Below are 18,347 nucleotides of genomic sequence, written 5' to 3' on the forward strand. Positions count from 1 at the left end.
ATCCAGCTTCACCTTTATACATCATCAGGCTGCAGCTCTGTAAGTGTGCAGAGGACCCTGCCCTGCATCAGACTTGTGACCTTGAGTTAGACACGGGTTGGGTGCCTTGTTGGTATAATGTTACTTCTTGATATAAAACTCTTCCTTATGCATATATGAGTGTCACTGGATTTGTTTCTCTAGACAACCTGGTCTACCACAGGATCATAGCATTGAGATGAATTCAAATTTGAGAACATTTAGTTGTCCTCATGTAGAACTTGTACATGGACCAAGAGGCCCTTATCTATAAAGAAGAGAATATTTTGTGGTTTAGAATCAGGAAAGTTGTATGTGAGAATTGTATCTTTTCATCATGCTTATTCAATCTATATGCTGAGCAAATCATCCAAGAAGCTGGAGTTTCTGAAGAAGAACTTGGCCTTATACTTTGCATTGTCTAGGAGGAAGGTTTCTAACATCTGTCAGTCTACACATGACACGCCTTGCATGCTGGAAAGGATGGGAACCTTCCGTATGGATTCCAACGCAATGTAAAGAAAACGAAACTCTCATTACGGGACCAATAGATAATATGCTAAATCAGGGAGATATTGAAATTGTCAGGATTTTACCTTATTTGGACATGTGTGCATTGGGCATATCTGGTGTACAAGACCACTTTAAAGTACTGCAGGGGAAAGAGGTCACTTTGAGGACAGAGGTGCACCTTTTTTCAGTCCCATCATATGCATGTGCAAGTTGGATATTGAGAAAGGACCAAAGAAGAATCAATTAATTTGAAGTATATTATTGGCAAAGAATGCTGAAAGTACCAAAGACTTCCAGAAGACAGTACCTTAAGGGGATTGAAATGGTTAAGTCAAAACTGATGAGGTTGGGGGGAGAGTGAAAGGGTTAGCCTGCTGTTAGTTAAAATGTGAGAAATATAACTGTATCAGATTTAGTTGTTGGAATTTTAAAATGCAGCAGTCCCCTACTTGCTGTACAAATTGCTTCTACGCTTAATTAGTGGAGCAAGTCTTTTAATTCAGGAAGATGGTAAACAAGGCCATTAAGATAGGCAGGCAAACAGCAGCATCCTTTTTTAGATAAGCAATGGAGTCGAATGCTTCAGGGGCTCATGGCCTGCTAACCCCTTGAGAAATATATGCATAGATACTTCTTATCTGTGGATGTTGCACAAACCTGCTTTTTGCCACAGAATTTGGAGTACAAGCATGCACACACACTCCAGCAGGCACACAAACCTGCACATGCCAGATGAACCTCAAATGCCATTGTCATTAAAGTAAAATTGACCTACAGATGACGATGCAACTGCACACATCTGAGCATTTCCAACCAGTTGATCAAAAGGCACTCCTAATTGACCTCGCAAGTGGCACATTGTTTTCCAGGGCTATGGCTACATCAGTGTAGCTGCATGTGGCTTGTCATTTGAAGTGTCTTAAAGGGAGTGAGCTATAGCCCCTTTGAACCTCCAAAAGAGGTCATGAAGCTGCGACCTGATTGAATGGGGAAAGTCCACCCCTTCGGAAGTTGACAGGAGATGACGTAACTGCACATCACCGAACACCTAATTTTTAATGGTGTGCTCCTTTTCCTTTATTTCCTAATTTTCATTAGTTCAATGATGGGTTCACTTGCCACTGTTCTCAATCCACTTTATGTCCCTGCTACATTACCGGTTGTTGTCTACAAAGTGATGGTTCACAATTCTAGGCTTAGACTATGAAGTAATATCCTAGACAGCCTGCCTTCACAAAGGCTGGTTAAGTACACGTTGAATGTGTCCTGCCAGCACAGTTGTACTCAGAGGAATCAGTGACTGGAGTTTTGTTGGTCACTTAGTTCATTAAATATACTTTCATCTCAAGTCTGACAATTGGGACCATGAGAACAACATATTAATAGGTTGATCCAGACAGGCAGAAATAAAGAAGCAGAACCAGAGTTCCAAGAGGATAAGACTACAATAAGCATTCTAGAGACTACATTGCTCACCTGTGGTGTATCCAAGTGTCACATCACCTTGGCTTCAAGACCTCATGGGATTTGTGAAACTGGGTATCGACAACATGAAAAGTTGACTCTTCCATCACTTTGGACTTCACATGGCTTCCTTGAAACCAGAAATTCACAGTTCTTTTAAAGTCAAGAAAGTTATGGAGAATATTTTGATTTAAAAAACAACAAAAAACAAAACATGGACATACATTTGCAAAATGTTGCTTATTATGGCATTTTTATTATACCAAAACAATGGGGACAATCAAAAAATGACTCTAAATGGAGGGCAACTATCAAACGTCTGTATTTATATAATGGAATGTTATGGAATATCACTTAAAAACATGACTCTTTTAGTCATTTTAAGACATGGACTTAGCAAGAGAACATTATGATTAGGAATGTTAATCCGTCTCACAAAGATAACTATTTTATGAAATCATTATTATAAGAAATTAAGAAAATGTTGTTTTCATAGTAAAAGATAAGGTTTTAATGACTGCAAGGGTGATGGAATGTGGTGTTGGCCAAAAGGAGAAAGGGTCATAAAATTTTGGAGGAAGAGACAGCCAAGAAAATAACTGCATAAAGTGGGGGAAGAACTGGGTCACTTTTACTGATTTGACTTGATGAGATGGGCAGTGCAACTACACAGGATATGTTTTTATTTCAAATAATGTTCTACACACAAAAATCAAAGAGAGGTATTTAAAATATATAAAAATTGATAAATACCAAGATAAATAAATGAGAGAGTTACTTTATTGTGACAACCTGGTTGATAAACATGTGAGGTCGGTTGAAGGGTGGAGAGATAAATGTCTCAGTAAGCCTCACCTTTCAAGTTCTCAGGTCTATTCCTTTCTGATGATAAGATCAGGGTGTACCTGCCTTAGCCAGTTCTCTGTTTCAGCTGGCAAGGTTCACTTTTTGCAACACATCCTGAAGAGAAGCTACATGGACCTACCCCGATGCAGCCCTGGGTGCTGTGGTAGCCATGTGGAGACCCCTGCCAGCGCTGAGATGGTTACATGTTCACTGATTGGGCTTTCCTACTGCATTTGGCATCATTGTGTGTATTTTGTGAGATGGAGGAGGACTTTATGGATTGGTGTTGGACATACGGGCTAATGTTGGACGTGTGGGCTTGGGCAGCATTGGGTTGGGATGTTTTCTTGATGGGCACTAACCCGTTATATAAAACTGTCTGATACGTATGAGTTTCTGAGGATTTGTTTCTCTAATATACCCAGACTAACACAATAAATAAAGTAAAATTTTCTTTTTTAAAAATATAGGTTGAGAAATGTGGCAGGGTTAAAAGCCATTCAGATTCTTTACGAATCAGACATCAACATTGCTCTGAGTCTCAATAAAAAAGGGAAAAGAAAAACTGAAGAGGACATAGATTCTTTATTGATATAAAATTCATTTTAACATATGAACAGACTGTTTAAGGCACAGGTATATATTAGGCACAGTTATATATATTTATTGTTTAGACATATTTACTTGGAACTACAGAGACATAGAACGAATTCATGTGCATTGAAAATGACATGGTGTATGGATCTTAAGTACAAGAACAACAGCAATTAAAAATGTAAGACCAACAACTACCAAACAAAAACCCAGGCCCAGATTCTGATCCTGTATAAGAATTATTTACGTAGGATTGTGTTTAGAGGTAAGACTTCTTCTTCTCAAAATCCAGTTTCTTTATTTTTAAAGTGATAATTCTTTATTCCTGAAGTCCTAGCTAACATAGGTCTCAGACATAGATGCCCTTCAATCTCACAGTTCTACTAGGGTTGTCGCTCAGAATTATCCTGTGGTAGTTACAAAATCTCTTCTCAATTTGAGACTTGAGAATGAAGGACTGAAGTTTTGCCTGTCAATCAGGTTGCAGCTTGATGACCTCATTTAAATGTGCTAAAGAGATAAATATCTCACTGTAGGTGGGACACACACTCACTCCCTGCCAGACATTCCTGCAGACAAGACTAACCTCTGGCTTATAGACTTCTTTTGGACTGGGCGGGGATGTTTTCTCAATGTTCAATTGCTGTTGTATATAAGGCTCTTTCTTACACAGATATGAGTGTCTGTGCGTTTGTTTCTCTAATCTATCTGAACTAACACCTAACATTTAAAGCAATCCCTGTTGGATTCTTAGATTAACCAGTAAGCCAAAGAATTGTTCATTGTGATCTCCACCTGCATTTCTGACGCCATCCTACTTAGCAGTCCCACCAAATGTGCACTGTTTTTTTGAGTTTTTTTTTTTTTTTTTTTTTTGCCTCACTCTACTAAGGGAATAGGTGTAAGTCTCTTAAATCAGTAAAGGCTTATGTGGAAAGAAAAGAAACTCGGTATAAATAAAACACTATTAATATGTTTTAAAAAAGTAGGAAGTCTTTAACCCCCAGACATTAAGACATATTATATTGCCATGGTAAACAAACAGCCTGGTACTGATATAGCAATTCATATGAAGACCAATGGATTAGAATTGAAAACCCAGAAATAAAATCAAATATTTATACACACCTAATCTTTAATAAAGGTTTGAGACAGAGTAAATGGGGCAGACATAGCCTTTTCTCTCAGAGATCCAAATTATGTTAGATCTTCACCTGCCCAAAAAACCCCCCAAAAATGAAGAGGACCCATACTGCACACCATGTACAAAAATGAACTCACCATAAATCAGAGATCTAAATAGAAACCCCAGAAACATAAAGAGTAACAACGAAAATTTAGGGACAAACTAAAGGGCACTAACACAGGACACAAGCATACTGTGAATGTAATGAAATATCTGCAGTATAGAAGAAATGTAAAGAACTGAGATCACCTGAAAATACAACATTTATGCACATCAAAAGACATCATCAAAGAATTTATAACGAATGCATAGAACGAGAAAACCATTTAGTAATAATACATCAGATTAAGGACAAATCTCAAAATCTGTAGGGAACTACAATATTTAACAAGAAAAATACAAACAACCCAATCAAAAAATAGGCACAAGACAAAATTAGACAATTCATTAAAGACGTCATCCAGGTGTCCAACAATGATGTAAAGAAATGTTAATGTTCACTAGGAAGAAGAGAAAAATAGATTAAAACAATAATGAAATACCACCTGATACCCACATTTTAATCAAAATTCAATAAGACAAAATAATCAATGCTACTGGAGAAGAGTAGGAATTGGAATGCTCATACATTGCTGGTGGGACTGTACAATTTTAAAATCTCTGTGGAAAACAGTATGACACTTCCTTAAACAAATGCAAGCACAAATATAACCTAGTAATCTCATCATTTAAAAAAAAGTACTTTTATTGGGGGCACTTACATCTCATCACAATCCATATATTCCTCCAATGTGTCAAGCACAATTGCAAACATGCTGCCATAATCATTTTCAAAGCATTATCTTCACACTTGAACCCCTGATATCAGCTCCTAGTTTCTTCCCCCTCCCTTCCCACCCGTCCTCCCTCACAAATCCTTGAAAAGTTATTATTTTTTCCATATCTTACATTGTCCTCCTTCACTGTTCACCCACGTTCCTGCTATTCTTCCCCCTGGGAGGGGGTTCTAGTTTGAGCCTTGTGCTCAATTCCCCCTTTCTCACTCCACCCTCGTCTAATCCTCCTGGTATTTCTACTCTTCTTGTTGGCCTTGAGGGGTTTGTCTATCCTGGATTCCCTGTGTTGTGGGCTCTTATCTGTAGCAGTGTTCATGCTCTGATCTAGTCCAATTTGTAAGGTAAAATTGAGGTCATGATAGTGCGGTGAAGGAAGCACCAAGAGAACTAGAGAAACGTTGTGTGATTCATTGGTGCTATATGGCGTCCTGACTGGCTCATATCTTCCCTGTGACCCCTCTGTAAGGGGATGTCCAATCTCTACAGATGGACATTGGGTCTCCACTCCATGTGCCTCATCATTCACATTGGGTATGGTTTTATTCTGTGTCTTAGATGCCTGATACCTGATCCCATTGACACTTCATGATCATACAGGCTGGTGTGCTTCTTCCATGTGAGCTTTTTCACTTCTGAGATAGATGGCTGCTTGTTTGTCTCCAAGCCTTTAAGATGCCAGATGCTAAATCTTTTGATAACCATACACCATCAGCTTTTTTCACCGCATTGATTATGTACACATTTTGTCTTCAGCAATGTTGTCAAGAAGGTGAGCATCACAGAATGTCAGATTGTTAGAATAAAGTTTTCCTGTGTTAAGGGAGTACTTGATTTGAGGCCCAATATCCTTCTGCAACTTTAATTCTTATCGTATAGATATGAGTACATAGATCTATTCCCCTCTCGTTATATATTTACATATGTACATTTTTATATATACCCTAAAGAGATAAAGAATACAACACGAACAGACATATGCACACCTATGTTTGTTGCTGTATTTTCCAAAATATAAAAAAACAAGGAAACAACCATGGACACCTATTATAAAGCAATAGACAAACCCCGGTACTTCCATGCAATAGAATATCATACATCAATTAAAACAAAATGACTCTGGGGTTAGGCACAAGTGGAGTGAGACAAGGATGGCAGACTCTCAGTTCCCATTTACACTGCATAGGCCATATCTCTGCAAAGATAGTCAATGTATTCCAAGCCCAGAGAACTTTCTGTAAGAAATGCGGCAACCATCAACCTCACATAGTGACCCAGTATAAGAAGGAGACCCTATGATGGGAAGCAGAGTGGCTGTGGTGGGCACACAAAGCCAATTTTCTGGAAGAAGGCTAAAACCACAAAGAAGATCATGCTGAGATTGAATGTGTTGAGCTTAACTGTAGGTCCAAGAAGATGCTGGCCATTTAAAAATGCAAGCATTCTGAACTGGGAGGTGATAAGAGAAAAAGGACCAAGTGATCCAGTTCTAAGCCTTGTTTTATCTTGTAAATTTGAAAAAGTGTTGAATCAATAGTCATATTATCTGTAAGCATATAGAGTTATATACTTACTCAGGGAAAAAAAAGGACTGTCTAAAACACCACGAGGCATGAAAAAACGTATTATGCTTTGCAAACTCAGTCAATCTTACAAACATAAATATTTAATAACACTAGCATTATAATGAAAACCATACATAAAGAAACTTGGATTATACTTGAAAAGATAAGACTTTGATAACTGTGAAGAGGCAAAGGACGGGGGTGGGGGGGTGGGAGGGGGGAACAGGGATAGGAGAGTGATAGTGTTAGGCAGCTAAGCCTAGGGAATTGGGAAGTCCATTTACGCATGCCCAGGAGAGCCCACCTAGAACAAAGCTGGTTTTTCCCGCTGGTGGGCTCAGATTGGCGTTACACCTGGAGCAGCCCACCTGGTCCAGGTGATTGCAATTCAGCCTATGAGAGCGACCTGGGGTCATTCACCACGCCTCCCCCGGGAACCCTTGAAAAGGCAGGGACAGGAAGGGAGAGGGCCTGGTCTGGTCCTCTTCCTGGGAGGAGAGAGATCCTTGCATGATCCTGAGCAGTCTCTGCCAGGCCACATGGTCGAAGGAATCCTATGGGTGCCGCATAAAACCTGAAGCTTCTTTTAACTCTCATTCAATTCACTTGGATCACGAGTCCAGCTTCGGCGTGAAATCTTTCTCACGCAGAGCCAAGGACCAAGGCTGAAATTTAGCCTGGAGAGAGAGACCTTACAATAGGTTATTGAGGAAGATGGGGCAGAGAAAAAAAAAGAGAGTATTATTTGGACTGTTTAAAATATTACTTTTGATATCCATTTCTTGAGGTGGGCTGTGTAAATATATACAGTGTACATATTTCTTAAAAAATCCCTCAAGATTTCTTATTCCTCCAATCTAAATATTGGTCTGAGTAACTAACAAAAACCAAAAAATTCCAAAAAGCAGGAAAGTAAAACCGAACTATATTAGGCTCGTTAACTATAGAAAAAAAAAGTTCAAACAAAAAAGACAAAGGAAATCAGTAAAGGCTTTTTTTTTATGGGTACCCAATTTACTAAGAATCATTGACTTTATTAATCTGTTATGCTGGAAAATGAGAGCAACATAGTATACGCTTAGTCAAACAGACATAAGCAAAGATGCAGAGGAAGGCTCGGGACAAGAGAAAAGAGGGAAGAAACTGTTGTTGCTATTTTTTAAATTACAATGTGCTTTTTTCCAGAGTTGATGATGAACACATTTCCCTGGCAGAGAAATTTATTCTGTCTCAGGGTCCAATAGAAATTGTCCTCTGTCAAAAGTCTTTTAAGCCATTTTTTCCATGATGGCCTGATGATCCCTGAGCACTTCTCACTGTGAGCCCAACTTCTGCTTTTTCACTGGTCATTTCAATAGCAATGAAAAACAAGCCTGGCCACAACCCTCAAAGGGGAGCACCTGAACTGAGCAGTTAGGGAAGGTAAAAATCTTGTGGGCCATTGACCATGGAGGACAGACCCAAGTATATAAGGCATTGAATGGGACATTGCAGGATTCAGTTTCATTAAAAAAACAAAAAAAACCCCAAAACGACACCCATGTGATTTTAGGTGAAACAATGAAATGATCAGAAACCTCCTTACCTAATTTACTGAGGTGTTCTTTCTGAATTGCTAATTTTCAATCCCTCAATGATGTGTTCAGTTGTCACTAAGGTCCATTTTTATCAGGTTAATCCTCACTTTATTACCTCTCTCTCCTTAGAACTGTTCTTAAAGGAAAGACTTAGGCAATTAATTTTTTTTTGTTTTTAATATGATATACTTTTTCCTGAATTGCTAATTAACAAGTCAAAGAAGTTGGGAAGCATGCCCTCCACCCACTACTTTTCCTTAGTTTGTCTTTCCCTGTTGTGATTCAAATGCAAAGATGTTTCAAATGCGAGCAGGGTCACCCAGAGTGAAGAGTGTTTAGCAGAACTTCCAGACTAAGAAGAAACTACTAAGAATGGATCAGTTGCCACTCCAGGACCTGAGCTTCAATTCCAGGCCACGCCCTCCAGGAGTCCCGCCCCTTGCGAATGACCCCACCCCTACCCAGCTGAAGCAATTTCCTGCAGAACCCACTTCCTCTGACTGAGAAGGTGCAGCCCGAGTGTCCCAAACGGGTAAGTGAGTCTCCATGTTTCTATGCTGATCCTAGGCTCGGAGTCCCCGACAGGCCCGGCATGCCCAGCTGTGCCCCGATCCCCACGATTATTACAGTTCCTGCACCCTGTCTGCCCGCGTTCCAGGTCCCCGCGACCCCCTGGGTTATTTCCAGTTAAATCCTTTCTGAGCTGGTTACAAGCCTCTCTGCCTTCTGCCCTGGGAATACTCCTGTCCCCTTTCCTGCTTAGGCCCCCTTTCCTCATTCACCCTCACCCCTCACGCCAGAAATGCCCAATTGAGGGCGGGTTCTTGCCTATGGCCTGTTCCCTCCTTGTCAGTTAATCGGGCAAGAGAGCAGGGGATCCCGGAGTGGCCTTTACCGAAAGGAGAGGCCAGCCCTGCAGTCACCAGGCCGCTCCACTGCTGACCGAGGTCTGTGTTAGAGCTTAACTTCTCAGCACCTTCTTTTGAAAAAGGGTACCGTAGCAGTGACGGCCCCAGATCCCCGCACAGACTAAGTCCTCACTGGGATTGCAGAGTCCCACGTAGAGTAAACCTCATTGAACGCCTTCTGACCAGGAAGCAAGGTTGTAGGTATCTGGACCCTCAGGCAGAGGGCTTTGGAGTGTGGATTACCTTCACCTCTCTCCAGGCAGCCTGGAGAGGGGCGGTCTTTCTGAGAAGCTTGCAAGCCTGTGTGTCCTTGCTGCAGACAGTACAGGGGTCTCCTAGCTATCCCTTATCAGACCTGCCCTGACTGCATGGGTCAGAAGGCCCTGGACCATTCGGAATTGCCTGTGATTGGCCACCAATCATGCTTTTGTAGGCGTTTCTTTTGCCCTGCCCCTCCCCCACAACCTCTTTATCGCATATCTCAATTGTGAACCTGGGAAGCCATTTCAACCTCCTGTTGGTGGCTTCACTCATCCAGATGTATTTGTGTCTGTGCTGTGTTTGTCAGTTAAGATTTAACAAATGTTCACTTTAAACTATATTTAAAATGGTGTCTCTGTTTTACTCTAAAGCATCATTCCTGCTTGTGCATTGTCAATCAATTCTGCCCTTCAGAAACCAGCTTGTGCTCTGTTTTAGACTGCAAAATGGACTCCAATCTCAAATATAATTTAAGGAGACCATTTATTAAGTCTTAATAGTGACAAAGAGAATACAAGACGCAAACAGACGTCACCCAGATGAAGCAGATCATTGGTACAGTTCAAGGAAACACTCAAGTCGGGAATCTAATTACGGTAAATTATATTAGAACAAAGGAAACTGTCACAAGTTCATGATTGATGGACAATCATTTTTATAAGTGGGACTACAGAAGAAGGGACAGGACCATATTTGGGACATCTTTATTGTCAGATAGAACATTTTACAAGAGTGGTCCAGGGCCATCTGATGTAGGTTTCCTGCGCTCAACTTAAGGAATATAGGACACCCTGGATTGGCTGGAGAATGGTGGAGGCCGTCGACTTTCTCACTTCCTCTGCCTCTAGGCAAATCTAATCTATATCCTTGCTTAATAATCAGAAATAATTCCATGGAGGCCTAATCTACGGGTAGACCCTTCAATTTGACTTTAGGCAGTCACTGTCATCCATACACCTTTACTAACTGGGGTGCTAAGACTTTACTCTCTAAGACAGCCCACTGGGACTTGTCTCCTAATTTCTGCTGATGCTGTAACTTTCCACTTGGAGTGTGAAGAATCCAACTTGGGGACTTCTCCCCAAATAAACCTCACATGAGAGATTTGTCCTATTTGGCTCAATTCTCTTTATCACTGCACTCTTCAATCCACTGCTATCACTCCCATACCATCCCTCTTGGCTCTTAGTGCATTGCTGGCCCAGATGTAAAGTCCACTCAATTTTTTTGTAGGACTTTTTATTATTTTCTTTTATATTCTCTTGTTTTGCAGAATCCAGCAATTATTGATTGATGTTTCAGGTCCTTTTATGTATAAATCTGGAAAAAGAATAGGTTTTCTTCCTCTGTAAAGAGTTTGGTTTTGAAAATTCAGAGTAGTTCTTCTCTCCTATAGTGTCACTATGAGTCAATTGACTCAACGCAGGGAGTTTGGGTTTTGTGCATTAATATATTTTAGTGACACATGTCCTCAAGGTCAGCACTTTTTTTGCTATTTTATTTTCACAGTGACATAGAATTTAAATTGGTCCTTTATCAGTTATCCTAGTGCAGCGGTTCTCAACCTGTGTGTTGTTAACCCTTTAGGGCGGGGGTGGTAACGTGTTACCTGAGACCATGGCAAATCACATATTTTAGATGGTTTTAGGACCTGAGACACTGCTCCTCTGTCTCCAGCCAGGTCCACCCACATGCATATACGCCCACATATGAATACCCGGAGGTGAAGACTCTTACTCATGCTATACCATGATTCAAGACAAAATTTCCTTTATTTGTAATTAGAAATAAACATTTCACAATATATAATGCATATTGTTTTCTGATTAATCACTGTTTTAATTATGATCAATTTGTAGCGAAGAAAATACATCCTGCAGATAATTACATTATGATTCATAACAGTATCAAAATTACAATTATGAAATAGCAACGGAAATAATTTTATGGTTGGGCACACCACAAAGTGAAGAGAACTGTATTAAAGGGTCGCGGCATTAGGAGGGTTAACAACCACTATCCTAGTGGATACAGAAAATGTTTCTTGCAACCAAATTCTAAGTATGTAAATTCTTTTTATCCTTTTGATTTATTTGCTCTGGTTACTTTCTTTTTCAATTTTTTTTATTTTACTGGGTAGAACTATGTCCCAATGTTAGCTCCTAATTTTCAAAAATGTGCTATAATTGTTCCTAGTAAAAGGCAACATCCAGATATATAATTCTTATATAAAGTAAGATCTCATCTTATTTAAAATAGGTGACCATTTTCTCTGCCACACGGCATGGTAGAACTTAAATGTTCTAACCTTTTATCCAAGTGTCCTTGATAGAAGGCTTGTTTTATTCACTGGTTTATTGTTCTCATGGGCACTCCAGTGCATTCTGGTAGTGATGCCATGGGCCGTTGAACTTTTCCAGGTTTCGTGGCTGTAATCTGTATTTCAACAGATTGCCACCTCGTGCGACTCAACTGCTTTCATTTCATCAAGCTGACACTCATTTAAGCACTGGAGCAGTAGGGCTTCTTCACTGACTAATGTAGATTTGCCAAGATGACATGTTTTGCATAATAGAAATGGTGATTCTTATTTATTATTATTATTTAAATCATTTTATTGGGGTCTCATACAACTCTTGTCGTAATCCATATATACATCCATTGTGTCAAGCACATTTTTTGACCCCGTTATTCTGACATGGTGACTCTTAATGAGAATTATTTTTGTGTTTATTTGCACAGAAATGTTTTGTTTTAGTTCATTCATCAGTATGTGAGAAGCTTCAACACTACACAGAAAATTACAGGACTCTAAATCCACGACTTTCCTAAGAACATGGGTGGAATCTAATTCCACATTTCTGGGTCCTAATATGAACAATATTGCACTTTTGCTCATGCTGTGTTTTAAAAGACTTGTGTTATTCAGCAAGACAACTCTGTTTCCATTGTGTACCCTTCTCTCCAGTATAGGTTTAGAGTGTGACCTGATTATTAGACGTTCATTGTCTTCCAGCCCGTAAACACACATCTTCACTGTTTGAAAGGTGTTAAGGGCTGTTAAGGAACCTCCATAAAAATGAAGATTCTTGTGACATTGCTGTCGGACAGTAACATTTCCCCTATTACAAATGGTATATTCACAGCTATGAGGGAGGAACAGAATTATAAGACAGGTTCAGCACTTCTCTAAGGCAGCTGCTTTTCTAGGGTCTGTGTACAACCCAAGTGAGGTCACTCCCTTCAGACCTGCAGTTAGCACCATCTTTTCTGGTCATCAGTTTCTATACTTTCTCCTAAATGAAAACTGGTTCTGACTGATGTGATGATCTCTGAAGGCAAATAGTTCACATGTAGTTTTTTTAACTTCTAAGGAAGCCCGATGATTGAATTTATAGATCTCAGGGCTTTGGAACATAAGAATACAAATAGAGATGTTTTCTTGGAGAAAACGATGAAATTCAGAACAGGAAACCCACCCTGTCAACCCCTCTCTACCTGCCTCAGAGGCTGGTTCTTGTGCTCACTTGTTCATCAGCACCCTCTGTAGCCCGTTCCTGAAGGTGAGGTTTGTTCCTGGGTTCACACTGACTTCCCTCACCATGTCTCACACAGTACTAGCTGGCCATGTCCCCCATTCCGCTATGGATTCACAGATATAGCTCATCCTTGGCACCTTCTCTATAGATGACTAATCAGGTCTTCATGAAGTCTGCATATTCTTAGCACAAGCATCAGTTTATATTAGGTAATCCACTCCAAGCCCCATGATGGCTGTTCCGAAAAGGAAGGCACCTGGAAGAAAAATTATATTGATTTATTGATCTTGCTGAAGTAATTCTGGGTGGTTACCATTTAATCTGTCTCTAGCATCCCCTTTATTTCCCAGTTGGAGCTCAGACCAAGGTGATCCTGGAGACAGATTATTCGACGTGCTGAAATTGGGACAGATGTGGATCTCAGATCAGGCTATGCTGTGTGGAAAGATAGTGGATCATTTTTGTTTGGCAGTTTTGTGCTTCTTGGATGGTAAAAGACCCTGGAACCTGTGCACGCGGGCCTATCCTAGGCCAGGTACCCTCCTCCAGTAGGTATGTAATAACACGCTCAGGGAGGAACAATGTCTTTTGCCTCTGGAAGCCCCTGCGGTTACACTCAAAGGTATTCAGACCTGTGCCATCATCCTGGCGGTGATGTGTCCACTAATGACTTCTTTTATTTTTTTTTTCCATGGCTGAAAATCCCTTTATTTTGGGAGGTTTGGGGTGCTCTCCTGTTGATAGTATGGCTGGTTTTAAAAATCTATATTGAAAAATAGTTTTCCCCCCGAGCTTTGATGATGCTCCCTAGGATTCTTGTGCCCAATATAGCTGGCCAGAGGGACTCTCGAGTTTGTCTAAATCTTGCATCAAGCCGTCTAATTATTCTTGTTCTGAAGAAATTTTTGCTTTTTTGTCTTTATCCATAACGTTCTCTCATTGGACTAAACTGGTCTTTAGTTCATAAATCCTTCTTTTAAAAAAAATCATTTTATTGGGGCTCGTAGAATTATTATCACATCCATACATCCATCCACTGTGTCAAGGACATTTGTACATTTGCTGCCTTAATCATTCTCCACTAATGACTTCTTAGTTGCTAATTGGCCCACACCAAGTTCTCACTTTCATTTCAGAGTTCATTGAGATATCCATGTGCCCAGGGTGTCCGGTCAGCATTTCACAGGTTAGGTCTGAGAGGGGTTGCCCCGCTGTTGTTATCATGAGTAAGTCTTTGAGGACTTACTTTTCTCAGTGAGAGGAGAACCCCAGTGTGCTCTGACAGGGAGTCCCTGGCACTGGACACACAGAGTATCCTTAGGATTGACATGTTTCCAGTTTGGGGTGAAGATACAGCCCCACTTGAAGTATGTCCTGTGAGGTTAAGCTGTTGGTTCACACAGATCTAAAGATTGACTGGAGTCAGATATTTTCGGGTTATCAGTGCACACTGGTAGAGGAGGTATATAAAATCATTCACTGAGCCCTTTCCCTAGGTCTCAGTAAAAGGCCAATGTTAGTTTTGAAAAGTGGATACAATGCTTCCTATGTATGTACCTTTAATTTTCTGCCTCCTGCATCTTTTGTGACCTGAGTGTCCTGTGGGAATGAGGGGAGGGAAGGGGTCGGTGACAAAATTAAGAAGTAATTAATATGCCTTATTGATCATGGGTTTCGCTACATCTTTGAGGAAGAAACCAGATGAAATTGGGATGTATAAATTAATAAATCAGTACAACTGAACCCTCAGGCACCTTGCTTATTGGGTAACATCCTTGCATATGTCCGATAGCAGAAAAGACTCCTTGAGGCCAGGACAGAGTAGAGGGGAGATCCACAAGACACCTGTCATATGGACATGTTGTTGTTATCATATATAAACATTTATCAACCAGTTTATTTTGCCAACTACCATGAATTAGATGAAAATGATTTAATAGTTAAAAAAAGAAAAGAAAATGATTTAATAGTTTACTGAAAATGTGCCTGTGATTCCTGGTTTTGTCTGTCTACCTACCTTATTAGTTCCCTACATTTAGGTAAAGTCTGAGAGAGAAGATAGCTCCACATACATACCTAGCAATGTGACTTTCTTGATGGGTTAGATTTGGGTTCAATTTAGGGTTGTAGGGTGCTAGAGTCAGAATCTGTAGGTAAGATTGGAATTAGGTCCTGGGATTAATGTTCCTGGTTCAAGAACAAGAGTCAATGGATAGAAATAGAACATAAGTGTCAGGAGTCAGATGTTAATGGAGAGATTAAAGTAAGGTGACCAGATTTTAACATTGGTAAAGCAAGATACCAGCAGGACACCATTGATCAAACTCAGATCCTGGTGAAATAGCCACATGGCAGCCAAAAACCGGATACTCTAGCTTGTCATGCATTCTTTCCAAAAATCGCGACTTTTTAAAAACACCGCGGGAGGTGAGAAAAATTGTTAAAAATCAAGACGTTTGGTAAAGGGCTTTCTGTTTAGAATGTGTCCTGCCTGACAGCTTATGTTTGCAGTTGCTTACGGCTTATGTATTATGGTATAAAGATGTAGAGTTATGATTTAAACAGTACAGTTTGGGAGTTGGTTCCTCAATTTGAGACTTTGAGTTATATAGTTAGGATTTAGGTTATAGAATATATTCCAAGTTGTGTTCCTGATTTTTTAAATTGGAATAAATGAATTAGGCTAAATTTTTTTAATTGGTTTTTGCTATCAGGGAGTGCTAAGGGTATTAATAGCCATTCTGGATGGTGAGGGGCTTTTCAGGTAGTTAGGGTTTCAGTGTTTGGGAAGATTATCAGTGTGTTGTCAGGATGCTCAGCATGTTAAGGTGTAAGGGTTAATAGTCTGGGAGCTGTTGTTTAGCAATTGATGGTTTGTGAATTAAGTTCCCAAAGTTATTTTTACGTATTGAAATGTAGCCTACGTTTTTATATTTATTACCTATTTATGGCATATCTTAAAGATTTCATGGATACAATCATTAATTTATGTTTAGAGGAATTTTTATTTCTCTTTGGCAGCCTTGTCCTTAAAGAAATCTTATTTTGATTACTGTAGTTTTAATATACAGTCAGTTTTTAATATCTGGTGAAAGTGGATATTTTTGTAGTTTTTCTAAGTCTGACATTTTGACCTTTTTTTAAAAAAAGCAATGTTTATTAGCATATTAACCTATTGAAGTATACCCATTTTATGTTAGATTTGTGGAGGGTTTTTTCCCTTAACATTAAAAGCCTTTGATTTTGTTTGGTATGTTTTATGTGTCTATTTAGATAATTGATAATTATCAATTCTTTTGTAGTATAAAAAAGATAATTTGTTTATATTTTTTGGTATATAACAGTGCTTATTTGATGTTAAATCAACTCTAGGACAGATTTCAATTAATCGTGGTATATAATTATTTGGATGTGTTGTCTGACTCAATTTCCAATAATTTTAACAACTTTTTCATGTAGATCCATTACCAATATCAGTCTACAGTTTTCTTGAAGTATCATCTGACCTTGGTATCAGCTTATTACTGGTCTCATAGAAAATGTTAGTAATGTACTCTCACAATCATGGTTATGTTTGTACCCAATAACTTGAACTTAAATAACACAACACAAAGTGATTATTCATACTGTGTGAATACTCTGGTCTCTAGCTACCAGAATCTTCAACTTTAACCTATCTTATAGTTAACCTTGATGTTTCTCATGGAATTTAATTTTGATTCAGTGATGATAGACCTCAGGGATTTTGTCATTACTTTGTTACACACACACACATACACACACACACACACACCAAACCCATTCCTTCTTTTTAATAAGAGAGCTTATGTTCCAGCAAATGTCACAGGAAAGGTTTGGCATCAGTTACCATGGAAATAACTTTTGTAAATATAACTTACACACTGGTATTTTGTGCTTGTCTTGGGTACTGGTTAGTGGTTTCTGAGGTGGTTGTTGTTAGGTGTCACTGAGTTGACTCCATATCATAGGGACCCAGTACACAACAGAAGGAAACACAGTCTTCTATGCCAGACTCACTGTTTAGGATGAACCGTTGTTGTCGTCACTGTGTCTGTTCATTTAGTTGGGGATTCCTATTTGTCCCTGACCTTCTACTTTACCACATACAATATCCTTCTCCAGGGACTGCTCCTTTCTGACAACATTGTCCAAAGTATGTAATAGAAACGCTTACTATCTTTGACTCTAACTAGCACTCTGAGCTTACTTCTTCAAAGACAGATTGGTTTGTGCTTTTGGACACCAATGTTATTTCAGTGTTCTTAGCCAGCAGTATAACTCAAATAAATGAATTCTCCAGTTTTCCTTATGCAGTGTTCAGCTGCCAATACATAAGAGGCAATTGACAATACCATGATTTGGGTGATGTGCACCTAGTCCTCAAAGTAAGATCCTTCCTCTGAAATACTCTAAATAAGCATAATAAGGCATGTATACAATGTAGCTATTGATCTCAACGGTTACTATCACCATTCTGTTTTTTTGTATTTTTTGCATAAGTTATCAGTATGTCTGGAAGGCATTAAAACTTAATCAAGCTTAAATTAAGAATGTTGCTCAGGAGGGGCCTGGAAGCCAACTTTACTCTGCTACCAACCAATGTAAGGCGCTAGAGTTGAAACCTGTGGTTAACACCCGGTGCAATGGTGAGCATTATATTCAAAGTAAGCTTCATGACTGGTATACATGACAGAGTCTAAAACAAATTGCGCTTTTCTCTAGTTGTCTGACTTGCTGATTTGTTTTAGAGGAGCACTAGTCTACACCCCTTATCCTATAACTGCGTTCAGAGACACCCTGGGGGTTACAAAAGGGAAGTGACAATGATATCCAACTAACCACTCAGGCTAATGCCTCACTACTTTATCACACCATTGCCTCTTCCCACCACATTCATTTTGTTGTCCTGCCGAACTGGGTCCTGGTGGAACATGTTTCACCAGCTCAAGTCTAGGCACTAGCTTTTCCTCTTCTCCCTAGCAGAGCAAGACTATGGATGGGACATCCTAGAACCCAAGCCAA

Source organism: Tenrec ecaudatus, chromosome 15 (genome assembly GCF_050624435.1).
Source record: "Tenrec ecaudatus isolate mTenEca1 chromosome 15, mTenEca1.hap1, whole genome shotgun sequence".
NCBI classification, from domain to species: domain Eukaryota; kingdom Metazoa; phylum Chordata; class Mammalia; order Afrosoricida; family Tenrecidae; genus Tenrec; species Tenrec ecaudatus.